Here is a 20679-nt window from a genome sequence, read left to right on the forward strand (position 1 = left end):
TCATTTATCACAGCTTTGTGAATCGATCCCCATGTGTGTCTGTATGTGTGAAAACTTGCACGTTTTATCCCAGAAGCTAATGTAATTGATACAGAAAATGCATGTTGTGCTTTACTACTGTCTGTTTTTATCTTCATGGGGAAAACACATTCAAGCAGTGGCGTAGCTAAGGTGCTGTGGGCCCTGATGCAAGTTTTACAGTGGGGCCCCCCAAGCACTCTATACATAACAATTGCCACTGCGCACCAAAACCTGCCAATGGCAACTACAGTGTCAGAGGTGCAAGAAGGGGATGGGGAGAAGTTTGTTAGTGATTACCACCATTCACAGTATCTATAGAAGTGATAATTATGAGCACAGGACCAATAGAGAGCTAACACTTCCGTTTAGGGAGGGCCCTTTGGGGCCCCTCTGGCCCAAGGGCCCTGATGCGGTCGCTACCTCTGCACCCCCTATTGCTACGCCCCTGCATTCAAGTGTGCACTGGCCAATATAATAATAATAATAATCCAAACATTTGTATAGTGCTTTTCTCCTGTCGGACTCAAAGCGCTCAAGAGCTGCAGCCACTGGGACGCGCTCAGGAGGCCACCCTGCAGTGTTAGGGAGTCTTGCCTTGAACTCCTTACTGAATAGGTACTGACCCTAGCCAGGATTCAAACCCTGGTCTCCCATGTCAAAGGCAGAGCCCTTAACCAGTACACTATCCAGCCACTCAATTGAATAAATAACAATGGTTCTCAGTTTTCCTCTGCAGAAAGCGAGGGGGGGGGGGTCATCCAAAGTTTCACAGGGGGGGGGGGGGCAGCGATTTCTAGTTACGCCCCTGACAGGATTATTGCATTAGTAACAGCATAGAGCCTACTGGGTGTGTCATTTTGCTAATTACTCCGCAGGAAAGGAAATAATACAATCTGAATTGCGGAGAGCATACAGGATGAAGGCCAGCCTCCAATTATCATAAAATAAACACACAGTAGAGTCCTTATATGCATTGCAAACATTAAGCCTTATTCATGTATGAGGCATGTTGCCTGACATGCTTCTGGTGACATTGTAGGGCCAGGCTTTACAGACGTGTCACTAGCCGGAAGCTGCGTGACACGTTCTGTTGCTATGGGAAGGGAGGGGAAGCAGAGGGCCTAAGAAGTTGCACACAAGTGACATCACAGAAGGAGTCAGGTGAATGGGCAGAACAATGCTCTCTGCCAGTCGATGAATTGGGTTGATGCTGGCCAATAGGGATGGTCGAAAATGGCCATTTCCAATTCCGTAGAAGATCCGATTTCTGATTTTCCAGTTTTCCGATTTTCCTTTTTACCGATTTTCAGTTTTTCCGATTAAGAGGAGGTTTTTTTTTTATTAGTCATTTTTTGTATCCGAGAATGCAAAAATAAAAAAAAATTGGAAAAACGGAAAATGGATAAAATGGAAGTCTTGTGATTGGTCTGAAATTAAAATTTTGCATTCTCTGATTGGTCCATTGCTTCCGAGACTGGGCTAAAATTACCGAGATGCGGAAATTCGGATTTCCGCGGAAAATTGGATTTCCGAAATCCGCTCGGAAATACGGACTTCCGATTGTCCTTACTGGCCGAAGCTTCAGGGGGCGTCGGGGGCTGTTGTACGCTCTAGATTCTCAGTCCAGGCAGTCATAGTTGGCTGCTTTGGCTGAATTTCGTCTAGTGTGTGTGCACAGCTTTAGGCCTGTACAGGTAGGTTTATTTATTTATCATTTATGATTAGCAGCACTATGAAAAAGTTATGATTTTATTATTAGATTAGCGGTAGGTCTGGGGAAGTCTAGTAGGTAATAATTTGTGCACATATTTATACTGAAGCTAAAGCCCTCCTTTGCTGTACCTGTTTTGACTGCAGGTTGTGAAATTTTGTCCATATTCTGGAGCTCTGCACATCTTTGCAGGTAGCTAATTCGGGCACAGCCTCTGTCTGAAAGTGTTGTCAATGTCCCCTGGTGTACAAAATTAACGTAAGTATACTTTTTGGCTAGCTGCATTCATGTGCTTCAATCTGCATTCAAATTTTTAGATTAGGAATTAGTACATAATTTGCATCTGATTTGCATTCAAGGCATGTATTTAGCCCCTGTGGGGCTCTGCATACCTCTGTTGGCTTTTACTTCAGTTGCAGCCTTGAGCGCTGTGACTTGTTTGATGTAAGTTTATTTATTGTTTTTGTAGGTACACAGGCCAGAGAAACATGGCTAAGTGCAATATAACTGTAAATATCCTGGTGACATGTCCAAGACTTCATGTGCTGCTGACATATACAGCTCTCTTTCCCAGGGAATGTTTGTTATGCGATTTGTTAAGTGGTTAATGGACTGTTTGTCCACATATTTGTTAGCATGTCAACCTGACCGCCAAACAACTAAAAATGACTTATACATTCGTACAAAATATGTGTTTGTGTTTTTCTCTGTATAGGTCTGAGCACCCTGCATTGGTCAGTGTTTTTTTTGTTCACTTAACAGGTCTGAGCACCCCGCATTGGTCAGTGTTTTTTTTTTTTTACTTAAGAGGAGATTTAATGGAATTCTAAATATATAAAAGCAAGCTGCATTGAAGAGAATTTCCTGAGTTGTTGTTCCGTGTGTCATATTATGCAGTACGTACTGCACTGCCAGCTAAAGAAAAACACACAAAGAAGGAGAACAATCGATTATACATATAAAAACACAGCCACATTACTCTACAGCTCAGGGAATGGGCAAACATTTTTGAGTCCCATTAGCAGATTTTCTGTAGGGGAAGTAAAACATGAGGCTAATGTTATACAGGTGGATCATAAGTGAATGCAGGCACTACTTTGGCACAGGGGACGTTAGGAGCTTGGGCTTAGCATCGAGCCTGGGAGGTATGAAAAACCACCTAAATTATAAAAAAATAGAGCTTGTCATGCTGCAGGATCGGGTGGAGGGGGGGGGGGGGAGGGGTGTCTCAGGGTTGAATACTCACCTGATCCAACATAATCAGGATTCAGGTGACACCCACCCCTGAGTCTGCCAAACCTCCGCCTGTGTCGCTGCCCCCAACTCGGTAGCCACCAGTTCAGGTGTGGCTGCTGAATTGGGAGCCATCCGTGGCAAAAAAAAAGCCATGTCTGCAACTCAACTTTGAGAGGGCAATCACCTGCCTGAATGGATAACCTCAGATCAGGTAAGTATTCAACCCTTAGACCCCCAGTCCTGTATCATTATAACAGAGCTCTATCTGTTTTACCTTAAAGGATAACTGTAGTGAGAGGGATATGGAGGCTGCCATATTTATTTCCTTTTAAGCAATACCAGTTGCCTGGCAGCCCTGATGGTCTATTTGCCTAAAGAAGTGTCTGAATCACACCAGAAACCAGCATGCAGCTAATCTTGTCATATCTGTCTAAATTTGTCAGAAACACCTGATCTGCTGCATGCTTGTTCAGGGCCTATGGCTGAAAGTATTAGAGGCAGAGAATTAGCTGCATAGCCAGGCAACTGGTATTGCTTAAAAGGAAATAAATATGGCAGACTCCATATCCCTCTCACTACAGTTATCCTTTAAAGAGGAGCTGCAACCAAGGATTGAACTTCATCCCGATCAGTAGCTGATGCCCATTTTCCCATGAGAAGGCTTTACCTTTTCTCAAATAGATCATCAGGGGGCTCTGTATGGCTGATATTGTGGTGAAACCCCTCCCACAGTGTGATGTCAGCACCAAGGTACTGACATCACACTGTGGGAGCCTTGTTGCATTGTGGGAAATAACAGCTGTTTCCAACTGCCAAAAAAGCAGCATCCTCATACAAATGTAAATCAGGGAGAGGAAAGATTTTACAATGGGCAAACACTGACTAAATCATTTATAAATAATTATTGTAAAAATTACGCACTTTTTCCATTATGTTATTTTCACTGCAGTTTCTCTAGGTACTCTTTTTACTTAAAGGACAACTGAAGCGAGAGGGATATGGAGGCTGCCATATTTATTTCCTTTTAAGCAATACCAGTTGCCTGGCTATCCTGCTGATCCTTTGCCTCTAATACTTTTAGATGTAGACCCTGAACAAGCATGCAGCAGGTGTTTCTGAAATTATTGTTAGATCTGACAAAATTAGCTGCATGCTTGTCTCTGGTGTGACTCAGACACTACTCCAGTCAAATAGTTCAGCAGGGCTGCCAGGCGACTGGCATTGATTAAAAGGAAATAAAAACGTCAGCCTCCATATTCTTCTCACTTCAGTTGTCCTTTATGTCACCCCCCCCCCCCCCCACACACACACACACACACACACACACCATGCTAAGTCAATTAGAGCTCCAATATGTTTTATGTTTGTTCACTCTATTAAGGTAAAAAAATGGCAAGAGAGACAAACAGCCTGACAATGCATTTTTTGGACTACAGTCCCACTTCCTCAGGATTGTAGGATGGGATTGTAGCCCACGAAACGCGTTGCCTTTTTGTGCAATACACTTCTCTTGCTTATACCGGCTTAGACCTTCATGGTCAGGTAAGCTAACCTTACCTCATTTCTATTACTACTGAATTTAATAATTTACATACTTTGAGCGCCTCTCATTACCCGTACCTTTATATAAGACATTTTCTGATCTGTGCAAGAAAATTAGTTGAAGAAATTAGAACTTTTTATTGTAGTAGTTCCAAGCCCCGGCTTACGTATGTAGGCATCCCCGGTGAATTGGGCGCAGAGAGAGCCGAATGACGATTTTCCTTGCTGCCGCTAAACTCCCCGGTGGCATTAAATACTATTCCCCCTCCGAGTTGTCGCAACTCAGAGGGAGATGTAATTTCGGGGTCCAGCAACCAGCGGAGCCCCGAATTGCCCTTACGCGCGCTGTGCAGTATTACATTGCTGCTATGGGGCGACTAGTTTCGGGGCTCGGCACTGAGCTGCATGCGCCAAAACTACCTGCTTCGTAGTCCAGGATCAGCATATTCTTTTTATAGAGAACAACCCACCCCCATTCAAACAAAACCCAGTGAAACATAACCCGTAATAACACATGTAAACCCTCTTTGAGTAGACAGTTTGTCTAATTTTTTAGTGAGACTGCACTGCCGTGAAGCCAGTCAACACCTCAAGTGCAGTTACTGCTTGGCAACCCTGGTTTGTGAGAACCCTTCCTTCTTGATTTTTTATCCATTTCCCGTTGTCAGACTTTTTACACCATATTGGGCTCTTGCTCATGTCCTGTGTTTTTTCTTTTTTCCATCAAGGTTGCTTGATACACTCCCCATTATCTTATATAAAGGATTCGTGTGGTTTGACCTTCGAGAGATTCAAGAACCTTTTAGGATTCTGGAAAACTTGGGGTTTATCCCTTCTCTATTTTATACTCAAGTTTTAACTTTGCATTTGGTTATCTCCCCCTCCCCCTCCCCCAATTACTAACCTGCAGTTTGAAAGACAAACACAGAAACTGGAAGACCCAAGTAAGAGGAGCTTTCCCTACAGACCAGTTGCAATTGTGCAAGGTGAGTATTGTCCAATCATATTTACTCATGAAGGGTTCCCGTTACATATTACACTTAGAGAGCTCCTGCTTCCACTGTTTCATTTACTCCCTCCCCTCTCTGAGACTTTCCCAGTACCAAATCACAGTGGGGGAGATTTATCAACGCATTACCGACAGTTTTTCTTCTTAATCTGTTCTAACCAGCAGGGAGAACAGTTCTTCATGATAATAAGAACGTTCTTAAATCCTAGGTAATAGTGGCAGTTTAGTGTGGATTTCTAGAGCTGCACTACAGTTAAGAGAAGTGCAAATCCATCCCTAAACTGGCGCAGATTAAGAAGTGCTTGAAAGCAGTTCTACAGATGTAGAACTGCTGGCAAGACATGATTGCAGAGTGCAGGCTAGACATGATTTGTGATGTGCCCCTCCCACCTGCTGAATTCCTCCTCAGAGCCTGCTGGTATCAATACAGCAGGTGTGTTGGTTACCTCAGCAACAGCAATTCCCCTCACACACTGCATTGTCTGAGAGACCTTCCTAGCTCCTCCTATTTTAAAACAGTTTTAGAAGGAATCTGCACTATCTAAGGATTTCTTAAGATGCCTGAGACAGTTCTGCATGGATTTCTAAAAACCTACTAATATTTTGTCTCAGACACTCTTGATAAATTTGACTCTGATTTAGTGCTTTACACTAGGGTGACCATATTTTGATTTCCAAAAAAGAGGACGATCACAACAGCATGTGGGTGTGGTCATGGGTGGGGCCAAATATACAAGACCTTAGCAGTTTGCTGTCCAACTTCGCGGGCATGGAGGGCAGTTTTTTTTCCAGACCACATGGTGGAGGGCCGACCGACCACAAAATGCAATCAGATTCGCAGAAGATTTCCCCACAAAATGCAATGAGATTGGCAACAGATTTCCCCACAAATGGAATCCGATTGGCAGTATATTTCTCTACAAATGCAATGAGATTGGCAACAGATTTCCCCACAAATGCAATAAGATTGGCAACAGATTTCCCCACAAATGCAATAAGATTGGCAGCAGATTTCCCCACAAATGCTATAAGATTGGCAGCAGATTTCCCCACAAATGCTATAAGATTGGCAGCAGATTTCCCCACAAATGCTATAAGATTGGCAGCAGATTTCCCCACAAATAGCTATAAGATTGGCAGCAGATTTCCCTACAAATGCAATAAGATTGGCAGCAGATTTCCCCACAAATGCAATAAGATTGGCAGCAAATTTCCCCACAAATGCTATAAGATTGGCAGCAGATTTCCCCACTAATGCAATGAGAATTGCTCTCACAAGCCACACAGCACCAGCGTGACAGATCTTATCTGGGGTTTCTTCCTGCTCTTGGCAGCCTATGTGTCCCTCACCTCAGCCCTGCTCCCAGGAGTTATCCTGGGGTCCCCTCCATAGCAGCCGGGGACCTGGTGAGGTTGGCCAGTTCTGCAACTGCACACAGCCATGCCGCCTGCGCATAATGCTCCCGGCCACACCAGGTCGCCAAATGCTACGGAGGGGACCCCAGAATAACGTCTGGGAGTAGAGGGACACATAGGCTGCAAGGGGCAGAAGGAAGCCCCAGATAAGATCTGTTTTTTTTTTATAAAAAGCCTTGATGTTTCCTTTAAATGCAATGTACCAGTGCTGCAACAAGCTGATTCATTCAGCTAATTCCAGCAATGAAAGGGTTACAGGAGACAGATGTGGGCTGTGCTAGCAGGGCTTGCCTGTTCAATGCACAGAAGACAAATGGAGAGAAGAGGTGTCGGCTTACCAATTAGAGTGTCTGTGGTGTCTGCAAGGCCAGTGTCCCTGTCCCATCGGAGCTTCAAGAGCCAGGATGCTGGGACTGAGCTGAGGGGGACACTTGGCACTCTAGGAGCACGCTGCAGACACGAGGCAGGACTGGACTTTTCGGGGAGTCTCTGCCATTTCAAATGAGGATAGGTGCACCACGCTATCTCCGCATCTCCTCACTAGCTGGCTGTGTCTGGCCCCGACCCGACCTCCTCTGTCCTCCATCCTTCTCCTCCTCCAGGCCAGTGAATTCTCCAGTCCACCCCTGGGCGGAGCAGAGCAGTGCAGCAGGGATCGATTGCCAAAGAGCCGTTTGGGGAGCCGAACATGAGTCAGAAGAGCCGCTTGCAGAGACAGTGTCTCTGCAAGCGGCTCTTCTGACTCGTGTTCGGCTCTCTGTCTCTGCAAGCGGCTCTTCTGACTCGTGTTCGGCTCTCTGTCTCTGCAAGCGGCTCTTCTGACTCCAGTTCGGCTCTCTTTCTCTGCAAGCGGCTCTTCTGCCGCTGGTGTTCGGCTCTCTCACCGGACAATTCAAAATCCCGGCAGGACGGCCCGGACAGGTCTGAAAAAGTGGACCTGTCCGGGCAAAAGAGGACGCCTGGTCAGCCTACTTTATACAGAGTCACTGAGATCTGATACTCTAGAGAGAGACTCTCTGTAATATACAGTATCAGACCTCAGTGACTCTCAGTAAAGCTCTCTAAGGTTTCTGATCTCAATTACTCTGTGTAGAACACTAAAGCTGCATCTACACGCGAAGATGCGGCCGCGATGTTCCTTATCAATCGAGCCGCTGATGCGGCTCGATTGATAAGATCCGACAGGACGGATCTTGCTTCCGCCGATTCCCTGCTCGCTCCCCGCGAGGGGACAATGGCAGGGAATCGAGCGGAAGATAAGCGGCGCCGGCGGGGACGAGCGGGGAATCGAATGCGGCGCACGTGCGGCGAGCGGGGACGCAGCAGGTGCGCGCGGGGACGCGGAAGAGGCGATCCGGCGGCTAATCGAGCCGCCGGATCGCAGCCTCATCTACCCGTGTAGATGAGGCTTAAAGAGAACCTGTACTGAGTAAAAATATTTAAAATAAACACATGAGGTAAGTTCAAATGAACATTACATAGTTACCTTGCCATCAGTTCCTCTCAGAAGCTCACCATTTTCTTCTGACAAGAATTCCTTCCAGTTCTGACAATATTTTGTCAGATCTGAAATATATCAGTTGCTGTCAGTAAAATATCAGTTGCTGTCAGTTATAGCTGAGAGGAAAACGAATGTACCAGGTAATGTCTATGTTTCCCTATGGCTCAAGTGGGCGATGTTACAGTTTAACTGTGTGCTGACCAGAAAGCTGTTATGGGTAATTAGCCATTTTCAAAATGGAGGACGGAAAATTCCCTTGATCACAGTAAACAAACAGGAACGCGGGACAGGAGAAAGACACTGAGGAGTAGACTACATAGAAGGTAAGTATGACTTGTGTATGCTTATTTTGACTTTTAATTTTCAGTTCAGGTTTTCTTTAAAGCACAGTGACTCTCAGTAGTGTCTAAAGCTGAAACTGTCTTAACTTTTTTGTCTTTTTTAAAAAGTGTCTGTTTTTCAGAATCCCTAGTTTTTCTGCTGTTTTAGAGAGAGAAGACAGAATTGAGATCTTTACAGCACAGTAAAAATGCGTCTGAATATTAAGCCGTAGATAAAATGCACTTTACAAGACAAATATTGTGCGGTAAGTGAGGTTGTTGTAATGTAATCTGTGCGGCGTGTCTCCCCTGGGTGGGCTTGTGTGGGAAGAACAAGCCTTCCATCTCAATAATATCTCAATTTCACTACATTCAATGTCACAACCTTTCCTCCTCCAAAATCTTCTCCTCTTCTTTCCCTGAAAATCCTCCACATTTGCCTGTTCTCAGCTTGCGAATGGCTCGTTTAATGCATCATTAAGTGGTATGAATGTGAAGCCTTATTACTAGCAGAATAAACGTTTAATATGGAGGGGAGGAGGAAAAAAGTCATTTGAGAGACAACTGGAAGGAATAATTGTTAAACAATTACACTAATTCACTGGCGAACAAAATGATGATCTCTGGGCTGAAAATCTGAATAAATACTAGCACTAACTGCAAAAACTAAACCCAAAACTCTGGCCATGTATAGGCAGATCGACCATGAGTCAGATCTATCTCTGATCAAATCTGCTGTTTTATTCTTCCAACTCAGCCTAGATTAGGGATGTCAAACCGGTCCTTCAAGGGCCGAGGTCCTCACACATTTTTGATACGGCTCAAATTAAAGTGGATCCGAGATAAACTTTTACTCATTGCATAATTGTGTTCCTTTCATATAGTTTATAGGGCATTCCTCAAGCCAAATACTTTTCTTGTTTTGTTTTAATACTCTAATTCCCTAAAAATTAAACAAGCCTTGCCCACAGCTTTTCAGAGAGCCTTGGCACTGTAGCAAGGGCTTTTGGGAGATCAGTCTGGGCAGGAGGAGAAGGAGGTTACCAGTCAGAGATTTCAGAGGCAGAGGGGAGGAGGGAGGGGGGAGAGCAGAGTGAATTTGCCACAGGCAGAGAGCTGGAGATACTATCAACTTTGCCTGTGTGTAATGTTTACAAACAACATTGCTGCTGTCATTGTATCACAGGAAGAAATAATCATATTCTGTTGAAGCTGTTGGCAGCTAGATTTGCTGTGTAAACTATCTAAACTTTACATAAGATATATAGACAAGTTACTTGTTATAGTTAGTTTTTCATCTCGGATCCATTTTAATGGATGGGACTGAATCAGGAAAGGTGTGGTCCATCAGGTAGAACACATTCCCCTCTTTCTCAGTCCATCCTAAACACTGGCATGGATCTGGCCCTTCAGGCCTGGAGTTCGACAACTGTGGCCTAGATGAAATGGACCCAACCAACGTCAAATGGGCTTCATCGGTTCCCTCTTTGGAAGGGTAAAGATTGGCATCATAGTCAGAAAAAGAATCATAAACAAGGAAAAAAAAAACAATGCATAAATTGTATTTTTCTTCTAAACTGATTATACATAATGCAAACAGCATTTGTGGTTATATATGTCCATCCCATCTCAAGTAGACATTCTTTAAAGTGGAACTGTAACCAGGGATTGAACTTCATCCCAATCAACAGCTGATAACTTTTTCCCCATGAGAAATCTTTACCTTTTCTCGAACAGATCATCAGGGGGTTCTGTATAGCTGATATTGTGGTGAACCCCCCCCCCCCCCCACAGTGTGATGTCAGGACCTTTGTTTTGACATCACACTGTGTGAGCCTCGTTGCATTGTGAGAAATAATCCAACTGCCAAGTAACCATTATCTCCCTCTGTGCATTTGTATATCTAGTCATAAAAAACCTTTTATCCCATTGTATTGTTAGGGGGTGTGATTATAGATTATGGCAGTTGGTACTGTATGGTTTTTTTTTTTAATATCTTCCAGATGATAACATGCAGGCTGAGAGAAGCAACCCGTGGAGTCGGCGAGGGACCGAGCGACCTCAAGGGGGATTAAGGAAGCCCCAGGTTAATATAAAACCTGAGATGTGTTTCATCTCAGGTTCACTTTAAGGAATCTTCTCATAACACTTTTTTTTGTTTAGGCTGTTTAGATAACTCTGTATTTGGGTGGCACTGTAAGAAGGGGATAGACCTTTTACCAATATTAAAATCATCATCACCAAGTGCATGTATTATTCGATAATCAGTGTCTATTCCATTAATCGTAAACCAAGCCATGGTTTTAGCAGGTTCAAAATCTCGGTTATTACCGAGTGTGATCATTGGTGATCAGCCTCTCCTCTTCTGCCAGTCCTTAAGTATTTTATAAAAGGTTAAGACAGTTGGTTGAGTCAAGGGATGGGAAACTGATGAGGACAACCTATGCACATTATCCAGTATGCAAGAAAACAGGAGATCAGTGGAGAACTCTGTCCTTTCAAGTCTTATCCATGGCCTCCCCATATCCTTAGTTCTCCACTCTTGTAGCCACATTCATTGTATACTTTTGTAGTAACTCAGCATGTTTGGGACTCCTAGTCCCCCAAACCTCTAAAAGTTGTACTAAATGCTATTCTCCGGTTGGGTCTAGCCCAGACAAAATTATCAAAACTCTGTTCCAGTTGGAGAACCACTTATAGGGAAGGGCCAGTGGCAGAGATTGCATCAAGAAGACCACCCTTAGTAGGATCATCATTATTATTATTATTATTATTAAAGCGATGCTCCCAACTATATTAGAAGAAGACTCATCCCACTCTTGTTGTGCCATGCTACCACCCCCCCTCCCCCCCAGAATTTTCTTGTAGTTAAACTTGAACAGCTCTTTTGGTAGGGAAGTCAATATTTTTAACAAGGTATTTCATTTAGGAATGGTTCTAGGAGAAGTAGAGTAGTAGGGTTGTTTCAGCACCCTAGGGAAAAAGACACAGCAGACAAAAAATGGGAGCCCAATAGCGCAATATGTTTTCATATATGGGATAAGGTAATTGTACTTCTCACGAAGGCAAGTTGCAGAGGGGCAACCGACCTAAGGAAGCAGATGGAGACAACAAACCCGACTCCACTCGGGGTGGTCCAGCCGGATCTGGGTGTTGTCGCTTTACTTGGTAAGTGTGACAAATGAGTGCTATGGTTTAAACCATCTGTAGTCTGTCTAGACCCCTCCAACAGTAGAGAGGCTCCCGTTGCTGATCAGCTATTTGCAATTGGCACTGTTATTGGCCTGGGGAAGCGGGCTTATATCTGTGAAACGCGTTGCCTGTGCTAAATAAATATTTGTCTATACAAAGATCTCGTCATTCAGGTAAGCCACCTCATTTTTTTAGTTTTATTTTATTTTTAATACAATTTTATTTACACTGGGGAGCCTGTTTACCGTAATTGTGGTTCCAGGAGAAAGAGGTCAGCTGTTTGATTGCCAGTGTTGTCAAATTGAACAACCTTGAAAGTTGCGAATTAGTATTTTGGAGTGATTGATTTTATAATTTGCTAGAGTACTGTATCATTTTAACCAATGTAAACACTTTCCTAGAGAGTAAGCTTGGTTAGTAAGGGGTCAACAGTATTTCATCCATCGACCAGTAATTTCATTTCCTCACCTGTCTATTTACCAGGATCTTTGAGTAAATTGTAATGTCAAGTCAGAAGCCAGAGCAGGACAGGAGTGACTTTCCCTCTTCTAGGGTGACTGATATAGTCGCCCATAGGTAATATCCGAGAAAATAATTCCTTCTGTAATATCATTAGTCAGTGTGCAAAAGTAGGGCGCCAATTCCTTTGTGAAGCACTCATAAAATTCTAACGGGAGTCAGTCTGGACCAGGACTTTACCCTTTACCCAAGTTGCCTCCATAAATTCTGACTCAGAAATCAGGGCGTACAATTTCTCCTCATCCACCAGTGGAAGATTAGCTTTTTCTAAAAAGCTTTCAATGATCTTTTTATCTGCTAAATGATTAAAGTTATAAAGCCATTCATAATATTCAGCGAAGGAGTCTCCTATCCCCTGCGCACTGTATTGAAAGTTACCCTCTCTATCTTTTATTTTCCTCAATCATTTTTTACTAGTTTCTTTTTTTGATTAGTGATGCCATTATCTTACTTGATCTATTTCCACCCAATGCATATCTTTTTTTAGACGCTTGTATCGTTTTTGACACCTTTTTCCTAAATAGCTGTTGACTTCTGACTTTATTCTATTCAAAGCAAGAGTGGAACTAATTGAGGGGTCCATTTTATGTTCTTTTTCTCTGGTTTTTAATTTCTACAATAGAGGATCTAGTCTCTTGTTTTTTTCTTTGTGTACCTTGACTTGTATTTAATGAAAATGCCCCTAATGACACATTTTAGAGTGTCCCATAAAATTTTCTCAGGCATTCCAACTGTATTATTGGTCATATAAAATTTGTTAACTGTTGAGGCTATTTTAACCTTAACAGCTCCGTGTCTAGCCTCCAAATCCTGTTTTGAGATCCGCCCCACATACCTCCAATTGTAAGACAAACTGGGGCATGATCAGATAATGTAATATTTCTATTGACGACATCTCTGATCTTGTGGCATTACAAAGTAATCGAGTCTCAAGTACATGTTATTATGGGCCGGAGAATAGAATGTGGAGTGCCTTTCTTCTGAACTGAATGCCCTCCACACATCCACTAATCTGTGAAAGTTAATTATTCTATTTTATTGGCCAAGGTCTCTTTTAGGGATGTTATTAGTCTCTCCATGGAGTCAGGAACCAAGTTGAAATCCGTTCCTATAATGATGTTCCCTCTTCCGATCCCCCCAGCCTCATCAAACAATTCCCTCATAAATGTGTTTGGTGCATAAATATTTACATAGGTAACAGATCTGCCACTGACCCTTCCCACCACTATTAGGGTTCTGGCCTCATTATCCTTATATATGTTGTCAACTACAAAGTCTAATTTGACACTTGTCAGGATTGATACTCCACGTTTTTTTTTTTTTTGTGTGTTTGCGTTGTTTATCCAGGGTTTACATTTATTATCAATTATTTTGAGGAATTTAACCTTCCTTAAAGCGGATCCGAGATGAAAAACTAACTATAACAAGTAACTTGTCTATATATGTTACCTAAAGTTTAGATGGTTTACACAGCAAATCTAGCTGCAAACAGTTTTAATAGAAAATGATTATTTCTTCCTGTGATACAATGACAGCAGCCATGTTGTTTGTAAACATTACACAGAGGCAGGATTATCTGTATCTTGATCACTAAGCCTGTGAAAAAAAGAACTAATCCCCCTCCTCCCCTCTGCCTCTGAAATCTCTGGCTAGTAACACCTCCTCCTCCTACTGCCCAGACTGAGCTCCGGTGAGCCCTTGCTAATGCCTTGGCTCTCTGAAAACCTGTGGGTGTGGCTTTTTTAGTTTATAGGGAATTAAAGTATTAAAACAAAAACAAAAAAGTATTTGGCTTGAGGAATGCCGTATAAACAATAGGAAAGGAACACAATTATGCAATGTGTAAAAGTTCACCTCGGACCCACTTTAAAATGGGTCTCCTGTAGGAAGCCAATATCACTATTATTCCTTGACAACACTTCTATTATCAGGGACATTGCTAGAATCTTAAGAGATGCGGGGCACTTTTGGGCACTCTAGCCGAAAAAATGGGTGGGGCCACGCACCAGAATGAGGGTGTGATAATGGGTGGGGCCAAATTTACATTAATTTACATTAAAAAAAATTTACATTAATTTAACAGCGGTCTAAGTAGGCCTGCCCAGCAAAATGTTGCACAAAAATAAAAATGCAGCATATCACAAGCAGTGTTGCTTAAACATACCTAGGCAGTTACCTGGCTTCTGTCCTGGCTGGTCTGGCTTTCTGCTGAGTGGGCTGGCCTGTTGCCAGGTTATCTGGCAGCCCCCCCCCCCCCCCCACATACACACACAGCATTCCCTGACCTTCTAGGCAGGCTTCCACGGTGCTCCCATTGAGGCACCACAACTCCCTTAAGAACCACAGCTCCCTGCATGCCCCATAAAGACATCACAGCACCTAATATGCCCACATAGAGGCACCATAGCACCCAGCATACCCCCCATTGCTGTGTGCTGTAGTGTCATGCTGGGTGTTATAGTGCCTCTATGGGGCACGCTGGGTGCTGTAATGCCATGCTGGATACTGTGTGGTGCCATGCTGGGTGCTGTGGTGCCTCCGCTCTGCCTGAGGGACATCCGGGGCACCCTAGAATAGATCTCGGGCATGTGCGACTGATCTTTGGAGCTAGCAACGCCCCTGTCTATTATTCTACACCTTTTGTTACCTGAGTTTGTTCCCTTGACATTAAAGAGGAACTCTAGCCTAAACAAACATACTGTCATTAAGTTACATTAGTTATGTTAATTAAAATAGATAGGTAATATAATTTCTTACCCACCCTGTTTTAAAAGAACAGGCAAATGTTTGATTTCATGATGGCAGCCATCTTTTGGGTTGAAAGGAGGTGACAGGGAGCATGAGACACAGTTCCAACTGTCCTGTGTCCTGAGCACCTCTCCCAGTTGCTAGGCAACGTGAATAACAACATAGGAAATCTCATCATGCTCTGCACAGCATCAGGGGAAAAAAAGCCCGGGCTTTTTTTCTTTGATGGGTGGAGCTTAGTTAAAAATGCAGCTAAAAATTATGCTTTGGTTAGAAAAACAAAGTTCTGATGCTGTGAAACTGTTAAAGAAACACCAAGCCTTTTCAGTTCTGCTGAGTAGATTTTTAGTCTGGAGGTTCACTTTAAGGGATTCTTTTCTCAAAATATCGATCTTTGTTGATTAAAAAAGTAAGGAAAAAGAGAAAATGAAAGAATCTGATCAGAGAGAGATCTGTTGCTTACTCGTACACCACAGAACGATTCTCGATCAATTTCAGGGTGAAATCTATCAGGAATTGGCCTAGCGACACTGTGTCTACCGTCTGCCTGGCCGACCCCCCCAAGTGTTAAATGTCTCTCCCACCCCCACCGATATCCATGCTTTGAAAATTCTCCCATATCCACCAGCTTCTTCTGCTATCATCTCCATGTCCGCCGGCGTTACCACGAGTGCTGTACCATATTGCGTGTGTGTGATGTCATGCACATGAATCTGCTGGCACATGGTAAAGGCACACTTGTTAACTGTGGGCACAGGGGAGATGGCATAGTAAGCCAGTAGTCATGCTGTTGGACATATGAGAATTTTCAAAGCGCGGGCACTGGGAGGACTGCAACACTTGGGGGACAGCAGCTCGGGGTCCATCAGGTAACTTGGTTGTTCCAAAATCGCATGCCTCTAAAGTCGGGTAATGGTCAATCACAGAGCAGGGACAAGGTCCAACAGCTCCCAAGGCTGAGACACCAAAGTGCGCCCCTCCATCCCTCCCACCCGAGCCATAACACCCTGATTACTATTAGACTAAGAGGGCCACAGGGCCCACAACCCCCATAACACCTTAATATCTAGTTATCTGGCTTGCAGTCACTGCCATGTATCCCCTTTTCTTATTTATTTCTGCTTCATACACAATTAGGAATGACAGCTGAATGAATTGTGCGCCCCCTCTTACACTGTGCCCTGAGTCTGGAGCCTCTCCAGCCTATGCCTCGGCACGGCCCTGGTCAATCATGTGCAACCCGAGATTTTCCAGCTTGTCCGATTGATGCTTTTGACCAGTTTTTGGCCCAAAAACTAATCAGGCGGACATGTTGCAGCTCCGATTTTCATCAGCTTCGATCAAATGATCAAATCGAAAGGTCGATCAGTTATGCAAAATTGGTAGATATAGCAAATCAAAATAGAAAATACAAGTAGCTCAGTTATGTATAAAGAAAGAACTAACTTTATTGAAATACAAAGTTCTAATTCTGAGAAAGCAACATGTTGGGTGCACCTCCCCACCTCTAAAAACAGGAGCCAACAGGACAGCAAGTCCACATCCCATGTCCCTCCTGAACCCCTCTGTCTGTATCTAACTATGGACCAGTCCTACATCATACAGACATCTCACGTAACGTTACTACACTGGCCAGCATGGACAATGACACCGGAGCCCCGGTATTTCAGTCCGTAGTTTGTTTTCAATGTGAGCAGAGGTATGTAGGGCTGTTATCAATTTGGCCTCACCACTCCCATCTCTAAAAAAGTGAAGGACATTTGAGAGTGCCCCGAACCAGCTGAGCCGGCTACACTCACTGAATCAGCCTCTGACTCCCACCCGTTTTTTGGTCTTCCTGGAAGGCAGTTAAAATATTCACATCTTTTCAATCCGCATCCACGTCACATCTTTCTAAAATGTTATTGTTTTGTCAGTTTTATTCTTTTCTGTGTTCTTTCTTCCTCTCTTTTGATCATGACATTGAGCTTGTCAAAATGCTAGTGATTTTTATTCTCATGTTTTGACTTTCGCTTATCTCTCTACAGTTGATTCCGACAGTTGTATTTTTTCTTCTGCAATCAGGCCCGGATTTACATCTCAGGAGCCTATAGGCACAGATGTCCTGGCACCTTAGACTACGCCCTCCATGACTCTACAGAACACCCGCTAAACCCCACCGCAAGTGTGCTGGCTGCTCTAGCGGTCACTTACCCATCATAGGTAGCTACAGGTGCCCCTTATTATTAGGTAGCCGGAGGTAACCTCAGTATTAGGTAGCTACGGGTGCCCCTGACTGAAGGGAGATCTGGTCAGTGGAATGCTGAGACCTGGGTAAGTAACCTCTCATTTACACTCTGCTCAGGAGGGAGAGAGGTGCTAGGGGAGGGGAGTGAGCCACCTTTCCATCTTCTGGCGCCTGTAGGCAAGTGCCTACAGTGCCTTATGGTAAATCCAGCCCTGTCTGCAATGATCATCCTTCTTATTGAACAACCTCTTTCCAGACATTCTTTCTTCCCAATGGGCAAAAATCTGGTCTTGTCAAAACTACTAGTGGCATAACTACAATTCATGGGGCCCACCAGTGAAACGTTTATGGTGCCCCCCAATGGTCGCACCCCTTTCCTTGCCTCCCCTGGGTGCCCTTCATGGCCTCAGAGCCCATCTCACAAGGGTCATCAAACAAGTGGGGCCATCATCATCTTCACACCCATAACAAGTGTAGCCACAAAAACACCTGATCTAATGTATGGTCCCCTGTATCGGAGGAAGGGAAAGTTAGTTGTTGGGCCCGCCCACAGCTCTGGGCCTCCTGCTCACAGAGGTTGCTCCCCTCTAGTGACGCCCCTGCTTACTACACCGGGCATCCAAATACTCCTCAACATCTTATTCTTTACATACTGGAAGTAGCAGAGATCAGCACACTGTGCAACTAGTTTACTATCAGTATATGCACACAGTATTTTATTTATTTATTTTAAGTATTTATATAGCGCCGACATATTACGCAGCGCTGTACAGAGTATATTGTCTTGTCACTAACTGTCCCTCAGAGGGGCTCACAATCTAGTCCCTCCCATAGTCATATGTCTATTTATGTATCGTGTAGTGACTGTATCATAATCTAGGGCCAATTTAGGGGGAAACCAATTAACTTATCTGTATGTTTTTGGGATGTGGGACGAAACTGAAGTGCCCGGAGGAAACCCACACAGACACAGGGAGAACATACAAACTCCTTGCAGTAACAGTTTATAATGTACACACTGGAGGTAGCTGAGATCAGCACACACTGAATCTTATTTACTATCAGTACAGGCACAGCGTAACAGCTTATACTGTACTTACTGGAGGTAACAGAGATCAGCACACACTGCAGCTAGTTTACTAACAAAGTCAGTATTTGGGTATGGCAGCTGCCTCGAGTAGCAGCTGTTCATCCCGAAAGGAGTGTGGATTCCAAGCTTGGATAGACTTGGGCTTTGTGGTTTCAGACAGTTTTTAAAAACTAGCTGCAAATTGAAACAAAAAGGTCATTTTTAATAACATTAAATTACAAAAAGATGTGTGCATCACTCAGACACATTTTTAAAAGCAAATTTCGTTGGAAATAAACTTTAAAGGTTAGTGAATTAGTTTAAATGAGTTCGTAACATTAAATATGCATGCACGCAATTACAGGAAGAGCTTAGGTTTTAAGCGTACGCACGTACACACACACGCACGCACACACACACTCTCGCTCTCTCTCTAATCCCTGCTAAAAACCTCATACACACGTAAGGAACTCGATCGAGGTGACAATTCTGGGCCAAGTTCTATGTATTAATATATAACTGACATCTTCTGCAGTGCTTTACAGAGTACATAGTCATGTCACTGACTGTCCTCAGAGGAGCTCACAATCCTATCCTAAAATAGTCATAGTCTAATGTCCTACCATATTATTATTATGTAGTTACTGACATCTTCTGCAGCACTTTTCAAAGTACATAGTCATGTCTCTGACTGTCCTCAGAGGCAGGGACGGCGCTACCATAGGGGCAAAGGGCCCCAGTATCCATAGGGGCAGCCAAGTGTCCCCATCATCCACTAAATGATGCAACCAAGCCCCACGCGCTGCCTCCTCCCTCTGCAGCATTGGGGAGGCAGTGAGCTATTGCCACCAGTTTTTAAAGTAATTTGGGCGCTATCTATTGAGGTGCCCAAATTACTGTCTGAGCGCCGCTATAGCCGTAATTCCTACTACGGCCTATGGTGGCGCCGGCTCTGCCAAAATTTCCATTGCTGTTCTTACAGCGCTCCAGTTCAGGGGGGCCCCCAGGTTACTTTTGCCCCAGGGCCCTATTGCAGCTAAAACCGGCCCTGCTCAGAAGAGCTCCCAGGCTAATCCTGCCATAGTCATAGTCTAATATCCTACCATATTGTTATGATGTATTTATATATATCACTGACATCTTCTGCAGCACCTCACAGAGTACATAGTGATGATATGGGCATAGCTTATTGCTACAGGTACCTTATCCATTACCTTATCACTATAGAAGGGCTGTCGATTTACGTTGGAATTTTATAAAGGCCAAAGCAGCCCATCTTCTTTATTAATAAAAATAATGTATCAAAATTAACGTCAACCATTAACATCAACCAAATTAGACCAGGGCAAGGGGTCTGTAGTGTAATGAACCATAGCAGGTATGCAGCCTTGTAACTGGCCCCAACTCCAGGACAGCTACATGCCATCATTTACCACCTTATCTCATTGAAGATACCCTTGACCATACATGCAAGGGCAAACCTTACCCTACCACCATAATTTGACCAAAACTCCGGAGCCCTTACCCCGCCTGCTGCAATGACATAACCAACACCCGATGCTAAAACGATAAAAAACGAACAACAGGCAGGGTGGGTTCTTAAAACTTCTCCTTGAGTGGATTCACTCTGCCAGGCCGCGACTCCTCCTCTTCCTGTGAGTCACTGGCTTCTCTCCCCCTCCCCTCCCACTCTCAGCCTCCCAGAGCTCACAATACCTCCCCCTCCAAGAGTTAATCCTTACTGCCCCCTACCGCTTCAGCTGCCCTATCATGATGGTCCTCCCCAGCTCACTGCGCTCACCTAGTACAGGCCTGGCTTGTCTCTGACTGTACTCAGAGGAACTCACAGTCTAATCCAACCATAGTCATAGTCTAATGTTCTACCATATTCTCATTTTATATTTACAGTATAAGACATCTTCTGCAGCGCCACTTGTGAGATCAGAGTTCTGGGCAAAGGAGGACTGTTCAGGAACCATGAAAGACAAAATAAAGGAGACCAGGAGTCAGTATAGTGCAGTATATTCTAATTAAGAGTTAATTTGTAAGACAATGTAGATACTTACAAAGAAAGGTTTCATCACATTCAAACCCCACAGAGCCCTTGTGGGAAAAGTCCCGCCCTCGGGAAGTGCAGTAAGCTGAGTACTGAAAAAACTCCCAGGACA

General features: G+C 43.9%; 1 long non-coding RNA gene across 2 annotated transcripts in view; it reads left to right on the forward strand.

The window, feature by feature from the left end:
• The first annotated feature begins 1883 nt into the window (after positions 1-1883).
• The window catches only part of LOC137538151 (uncharacterized), a 72627-nt gene continuing 53831 nt past the window's right edge, over positions 1884-20679 (forward strand). Inside the window, exon 1 of one of the 2 annotated variants that reach the window (XR_011024692.1) lies at positions 1884-1990. This is a non-coding gene — a long non-coding RNA (uncharacterized lncRNA). Of the gene's footprint in view, positions 1991-5397; positions 5497-20679 lie in introns of those variants that run through there. The other variant, XR_011024693.1, reaches the window with a different exon arrangement.

The sequence above is a fragment of the Hyperolius riggenbachi genome, chromosome 11 (genome assembly GCF_040937935.1).
Source record: "Hyperolius riggenbachi isolate aHypRig1 chromosome 11, aHypRig1.pri, whole genome shotgun sequence".
NCBI lineage: Eukaryota > Metazoa > Chordata > Amphibia > Anura > Hyperoliidae > Hyperolius > Hyperolius riggenbachi.